We start from the raw sequence: 7,462 nt of genomic DNA on the forward strand, positions 1-7,462 counted from the left end.
TTTGCTATTATCCTCTTTAACCCAAAGGAGAATTTCAAAGCCAGAAATGGCAATGCACTCCCCTTGTGTACAAATAATTGATGCGGCTTTCTGTCCTTTTCCCACATCACCAGAGGTGACAAAGAGGGTTTTATCCTGACTCTCAGCTGAGCTCAGCCACTGGCCATGATGGGGAGATGGAGCCCTCCCTGTCATTAGAACTGTGCAGGCCAGGGATGGCCCTGCTCCTGAGGTAAAGAAACACAGCACCGGTGTCAACTGCCCACGGTGGATCCCAGCCCAGGCACCTGCCTGCAAGCTCATCAACTTGTTAAAGTACCCAGAAACAGCCAAGGGTTTGGCAAACAATTCTAACTGCAGTCGGAGATAAACATATCCTACACTTATCCTGGCCACCCACACACATGACTGAACAATGTACAGATGACTTGAAAGCCTGAAAGTTTCAACGACCACGGGATTTGGAAAAGATGCTACAGAATGGAAGAGAAGAGCTGCATTTAAAAAATGAAAAAGCAAGCAGAACTGCTTGGGCATTGCTTTGGTAGTAGGTTTTTTTCTCTTTTCCTTTTTTGTTTAGTTTTCTTTTTCCTTTTTTCCTATGTTTTCTATAAAATTGAAACTGGGAAGGTCTAACCTCCATTTCTCAGGATGTTTATCACATGTCTACCCTGTCCACTGAAAAATTCTTGTCCTTCAGAAACAGACTTCCAACATTGTTCACAAAACAAGTGGGCAATGTCAGGCATGGCTGGAGGCCAAAATGGCAGGTTTCTGAACTGGTTAGGTTTCTGAACTGCCACTTCCCTTTCTGATACAACCACAGCTACAGCAGATGCTGCTGTGCTACAGGGGCATTTTTAGAAGGGGACCTTGGTGGAAGTGGTGCCAGCAGATGGCAATGGGATTTTGTCCAATGGCACACAGAACACGGGACAGGTGAGAAAGACAGTGGGATCAGTGAGTATTTGCACCTTACCAAGACAGGCGTTGCATTCCAGGAAGGAACTTCTCGTTCCACCATTTCGATGCCCACGATTCCCAAAGACCATATGTCCACTTTGGGGCCACATGGTTGGCCTGTCACCACTTCAGGCGCCAGCCACCCAGCAGCGCCGGCCACGGAGCTCCGTCTGCCCTGCTCAGGGCTGAGCTGAGCAAAGAGGGCAAAGTCAGCTGTGGAGAAAACAGCAAACCATGAAAGCCAGCTCCAGTTAGGAAACCAAGCAACTGAATTTCCCACTCTCAGGCTAACAATGTGCTGTTGGATCTCCTGGAGAACTGTCCATGCTCGATTTCCTTGGGGCTTTAGCCAAGGGAGTATGGAATTGGCCACTTCCAAAAAATCCCAGGTTTCTTAATGCTCCTCACAGCAGTGGACTTCATTCCCCTGAAGCTTTAGATTGTAGCTCCCTCTGTCTGGAAGGGACACACACAGAGCAAGGCCACTCTTGACTGCTTGTGGTTCCTTATACCTCTGTGCACATTGCAACTGTGCCCTCAGCTCGCAGTTGGGGTCCCTGCACTGCCACCAGCACCATTTTTGGGGAGCTGGCAGTCACTCCAAGCAGCCCCACACCCACATCCCTGGAACGCTGCACCTGACCAAGAATATACTGACCCAGCTTTACAGAACCATCAGTTCTGAGAAGGATGTTGCTGCTCTTCACATCTTGGTGGATGACATGGTTTGAATGAAGAAAATCCAGTCCTTGCAGGCACTGAGAGAGAAAACAGAAAGAGGAGGGCAAAAATGAGTGATGTGATTTCATCACAAAAGAAAGGAAACAAAGAATCTAAAAGATTCCCTCTCCAGGGGAATGGGGAGTAAGGGCAGAACAGTAATGGCCACTGAGAGGAAGAGCTTGCTGCTCCAACACTTGCAGAGCAGGACCTTTCTGAGGAAAGGCATGTCAGCTTTTGAAAGAGCAACAGGACCTGCTGTTGTAGGCTGTCCCCTGCAAACCAGCCAGGACGACTCCTGCTGCAGTGGGCGTGCTTTTTCCATGCAGAGGACAAAGGAGGGGTTTTGAAAGGAAAAGTCCCTCCCTTTGGTGTTTAGTGGATCACTTTTGGGTGGGAGGCTGCATGGAAAAGATTTTCTTGCTGGCCTCAGCACAGGCTTAGAAGTATCACACCAGTCACTTTGTGGAAGCAAAGAGCATTTTTGGCTGCACTTTTATTCTTTTCAGCTGAGGACTATGAGAAATGAGTCTTTTTTCTTTGCTGGTCATTTCAAATCCTGCCACCAGCTCCTTTGCTTTTACAGGCAAGGAATGCAGTGAAGACAGACTCCAGGCAAATGTTTAGAGAGGCAAGGTGGAGAACAGCAAATAAAAATACAAGAGACAGAGCGAGAATATTACAGCAGGAGATAAGAGTACTGGCACTGAGTACAGGGAGTGCAGAGGCACTGGCAGGCCTTTCCCTTGAGATGCTTTTACTTGCCCATAGCATACCAGCAACACAGAAACAAAGCTTGGCACAGGAAATCACTCCAGCTCTGAGCCCCTGTTTCCCAGACAATGCTGCCCAAGCCCCTGGAAACACAGATGAGATTGCGGACCTCCCGACTGATGGCTGCCATCTCATCTTCCGACAGGTAGGTCTGGCTGATGACATTGCTCAGAGTGCCTCCATCCATGTACTCCATAATCAGGGACAATTCCTCACCCACAAGGTAGCTGAAAGAGGGAAAACAAGGGCGTGGAGATGAATGTACATGGCTAGGTTGCTGTTTGGAAAACATGGGTTGATTCTTCTTTTCAGGTCCCTTTGAGACAAAGACAAAAAAAAGGAATAGACATTTCCTCTTGGCTGTGCATTGTTTGCCATCTGTGCAGTCTCAAGGAGAAAGGCACAGCTGCAAAAAAGGAGATGTCTTAGATGGGCAGTAAGCAAAATGTGCAGTTTAGAAACAGCCCAGATAAAAAACGTGTCAGGCATGGTGTTTCTGGAAAAAAGCACCTAATCTTCCTGGCATGCATGGCAATGAAAACCAGTGGCAACAATCCAAGGGAAATCCTTGTTAGTTTACCTGGACAGAAGAAGACACTTGAAAAAAATCAAGCTCCAAAACAAAGTGGTGGCTGTGAATATAGAGATCATTGATTTAGTAAGACACGACTCATCCGGGTTTTTGAACAATTTTCAAATACCATGTGCCAGCGAAGACTCATGCAGACAAAATGCAATCTCTTCCCACCCACTTGAGATGAAAAGAGCAATAATAATTAGCCAATAATTACAGCTCTATTTTCTGCCAGTGACCAAAGTGGGATTTTAACTTGCATGTTTGCAATATGTGAACAAACATTCATGGGAAAAAAACACAACTCACCTGTCTAAACAGTTGACCAGGTTGGGATTTCTATTCACCTTCATGACCATGAGTTCATTTACTTTTAGTTCCTCCTTCCTCAGTCCTTGAAGCTGTATTTTTTTTATGGCCACCTAAAATGACATTGAAAATCAGTAACTTGAGAGGTTGGTGGCACGAGACCACAAGGCACATGGAGCGAGTGATTTTGCAATGACACAGCTGAGCTGTGCCAAACTGCCTTGTGATCAGCCACTGCAGTAATTAGGAACTGACATTCCAACAGCCCATTTCTCTGCTCCCTTGAGAGCCAGTTACAGGACACGTGGGGCCACTGACATTTTGCCTTGACCACATGGTAACAGCGGTGTCTCAGTTATCACGCACAAACCTCTGACCACACTCTCTGCTGCTTGGCTTGGGATTCAGAAGAAGTAATCCATGCCTTAATAATCTGTGGATACATCTTGGGCTATGGGCAGGGCTTAGGGCTTTCAGGGACGCCTTGCAGATCTCTCCCTATGTGCAGTTCCCAAGTGCAGCACTGCAGGTGGCTAAGGAACTACAGTAACTTTCAGATGGATTTGCTGGCAGCCAGAAATGAGAATTCAGGACTCTGAAGCTATAGCCCCAAAGAGCAGTGAGATGCTCAAAGGCACCACCTTTGTTTTAGCAATGGAGAGCGAGTGAGCGCGTCCTTCTCTGAAAGGAGCCGCTGCCCTCCATGCCTTCCTTCCGGCAGCTGAGGAGGACAAAGTCCCAAATGTGTTTTGTGGGCTGGCACCAGTCTGTGCTTCTTGTGCCTTTTCAGCACAGCTCTGCCCAAAGCTCCAGTCACAGCTCACACCAGAGGGGAAAGCCCTCAAGTGCAGCAGAGTCTGCAGGGGCTGTTAATATTTACCTCTCCTCCTGTGGCAGTGTCGAGCGCTCTATAAACGTCTCCAAAACTCCTAGAAAAAAACAGAAGCAGAGAAAGGAGAAGCCATTTAGATCTTGCAGTGAAAGCCAGCCCACACAGGAGATCTCTGCTGTAAATGCCTGCAGGACACTGGAAGCATGAAGATGTCTTTGACAATGCCTTCTGAGCACACCTAGAAATTCTGATCAGCACTGACAATCTAAGCCCAGTGCCTGAACACATTTGCAGTTTGTCTGACTTCACACTTGATACCTATTCCACCAGCAAAACATCTGATGCATAGTTTTGTACCATTAACATTGCTTGGACTCACCCACTGCCAATATTTTCCAGTTCAATGTATTTTAGAATAGGACCTTCCATCTTCACCATTCTCCCTGAGGGAAACAAAATGCAAGATGTTCACTTTAAAGCAGAGATCCCAGCTTCTAGGAGATACAAAAGGCAGCCCCACTGTCTGGAGCTCTGAGCCTCCTTGGTGGACAGCTGGCTAACAACAACAGGAACAGCAACTGGAACACCAAGAAAAGAACAGCAGGCCCACAGCACAAGTGGCTGTCACAGAGACTGATATCTAGCATCCTTTGAAGGGAGAGACCTCTTGACAGCAGGCACACAGGGAAGCACAGGGAGATACATTCAGAGGACACTGAGACCAGAAGAGAATACCTACCTAGGCAAGTAAGTTTGTCATCTAGAAACATTAAGGAGAGCTGGAACTAACAGTGCCTTTGTTTTCTTGGGAATAAACACTGTGAGATTTAGAAAAGGTTTCCTACTTGCTAAGATTAAATGCACCTGGACATGTAGAATCAATTCCTCTGAACAGATGCCAAGTCCAGAACAGGAGGAATATTGCCAAGTGTTCCCATCTTTTCCACCTTGCAGCAGTTTGCCAGAAGAATGCCTCTGTGTTTGTAAACCAGAGCAGCTCATGCTAGAACCGATCCCCACGGGGCTTTCAGCATCAGGACCCTCACCCTTTATGAGCAGGCTGAGCTCACAGACGCCCTTGCCCGTGCCCCGCGTGAAGAACCGCGCCGCTTCTCTTCACCCTGACAGCGCGGCTCAGTCGCTCCCATTGCACTCACCCTCTCGGCACCGCACACGTCCCCATCTTCCCAACTTGGCATGGCGGGCACGGGCACAGAGGACAGCAGTGCTCCTCAGGCGTCCCTGTGACACAGAGAGCTGCCCAGAGGAGATGCTGACCCTCTTGTGAGTCCAGGCCGTGCGAGGCAGAAGCCGGCCCAGAGCAGGGGCTGCTGCCTCAGGCAGCTCCGCGCTGCAGCAGCCGGGCAGCAGCGGGACCCTCCCAGCTAAGGAAGGCTCCAGCCTCTGCATTCCCACAGCCCTCAGGGGCAGGGCAGCGACCACAACAAGGCTGGCAAAGCCCAAGCATGAGCACTGACAGGCACTGATTGGAAGAAGCCAGAGTCAGCCTGAGCCCTGGACAAGCTGTTGCCCCCATTCAGGACACAACAGGATGGGCTTTGAGATCAGCCACGCCGAGGCGCAGATCAGTGCCCTTTTTGTCCCAACAGGTGATGGTAGACACAGAATCCAGTGCGCTGTGTTCTCAACCCTACCAGATTTTATCTGAGAGCACAGCACTGGCAGCCGTTAAGGGCAAGAAGCAGATTCATTGGGTTGTGCTGCAGAATCACAAAGGGCTTCATGTGTTTTCCTAGAGACTGATCTCAGCAGGGCTTCTGCCAGTGGCTGGGACTCAAGCAGTCACAGCCTTCTGCTGATCCAGGAACAATCCCTGCTTCTGCCTTCGGGAGAGAGAAGGGAAACCCAGGCAAACTCCAGCCAGTCTAAGCTGCCCTCAGAGGCAGCAGGAACACCCAGAGCTCTCTCTTGCTGCCTTGGAGCACTGCCAGCACTTCTGTGACACTAAACTGAGCAGAACCCTTTGGTACAGCTGTGCTGACACGTGCACACAACACACTGTCCCTCAGATAAGAAAGATACCAGACGTACTCTGCTGCTCCAGGGAGTCACCCGCCATCTCCTGTTGCTGAGCAGCAGCTGGGTCAGCACGGCAGGTGAACCAAGGGCTCAGGCTCCACTTCTTCAGCTGGAGAGCAAAGGCTCCTTGGGATGGCACTGCTGCTTCTGCAGCAGCTTCAGTGTCAAAGTCGATGTAGATCTGAGACAAGAAATGAGTTGATGTCAGGAAGGTGTGGCAGAGATTGCCCTGAAATGCAAGAGAGATTGCCATTTGAAATGCAAGCCCTAAGGAAGCTGCTGTCAGCCACATGCAGAGCTCTTCAACTGGATTGCTTTGGATGTCCACTTGTGAAACCAAATGGTCAAAACCAAAGGCTGGTTTGACTCGAGTTCATAGCCAATTTCGTGTTCTGAAGGATGACTGCAGCAACGACCGCTCCACTTCTCCCAAAGACTCCTTTCCCCCTCCTAGGTCTGCAGATACATTTGCAGCTCCTCATTCTAATATTCTACCTCCTGCCATGAAATTCTCTTTTTCTGCACCTTCCTCGGGATGTGCTTATCCTGCAGCATCTCTGGATGGGTCAGTTCCTGGGCCTCATGCCAGCCTCGGGGCTCTTGGCTGCCCGTCATTTGCTGGAACTCTCTGCAGGCTGCCAGGTAGGATGGCGACACTTCCACCTCAAGTCAAACAGAACAAAGCAGTCAGAGACTACAGCTTGTCCCCGTCAGCCAGGAGTCATCGACTGGGAAGAAAGTAAAGGACAGGAGCAGATTAGCAAGGAATACAGACAGCTTGTAGCTCATATTCCAAATCTATGTGAGTGACCATGTTCATCTGCAAAAACACCTCAAGAAACAAGGTCACCTGGAAGAAGCCAGCAGGAGTTCATTCGCATGACTGCTGGCTAAATGGCCAAAGGAGTAATGCCACTGTCTAGAGCATCAGCTGAGATCCAGCAGAGCAGGAAGTGTCCCTGAGAGCAGCTCTGACAGAGACCTCATCAGGATGGCCCTCAGAGGCATCACCCACCCCTGCTGCTCTGCACTGGAAAGGCAGGGCAGGCTGAAACCACCCTTGGGTGACGGCAGTGCCTAGTGCTATTTCACTTGCTTTTCTAGAGCCTTTTGCTCCTGAAGGAGGTGATTCATTTTCTCTTTGATGATTTTAATTTTTTCATCTAGCCTCTTCTTCCTTGTCTTTATCCTAGTCTCAGTTTCTTGCAGCTGTGCCTCCATCTGTTCATCAATTTTCTGTAAACAACAAT

Source organism: Melospiza melodia, unplaced genomic scaffold, assembly GCF_035770615.1.
Source record: "Melospiza melodia melodia isolate bMelMel2 unplaced genomic scaffold, bMelMel2.pri scaffold_47, whole genome shotgun sequence".
In the NCBI taxonomy this organism is placed as follows: domain Eukaryota; kingdom Metazoa; phylum Chordata; class Aves; order Passeriformes; family Passerellidae; genus Melospiza; species Melospiza melodia.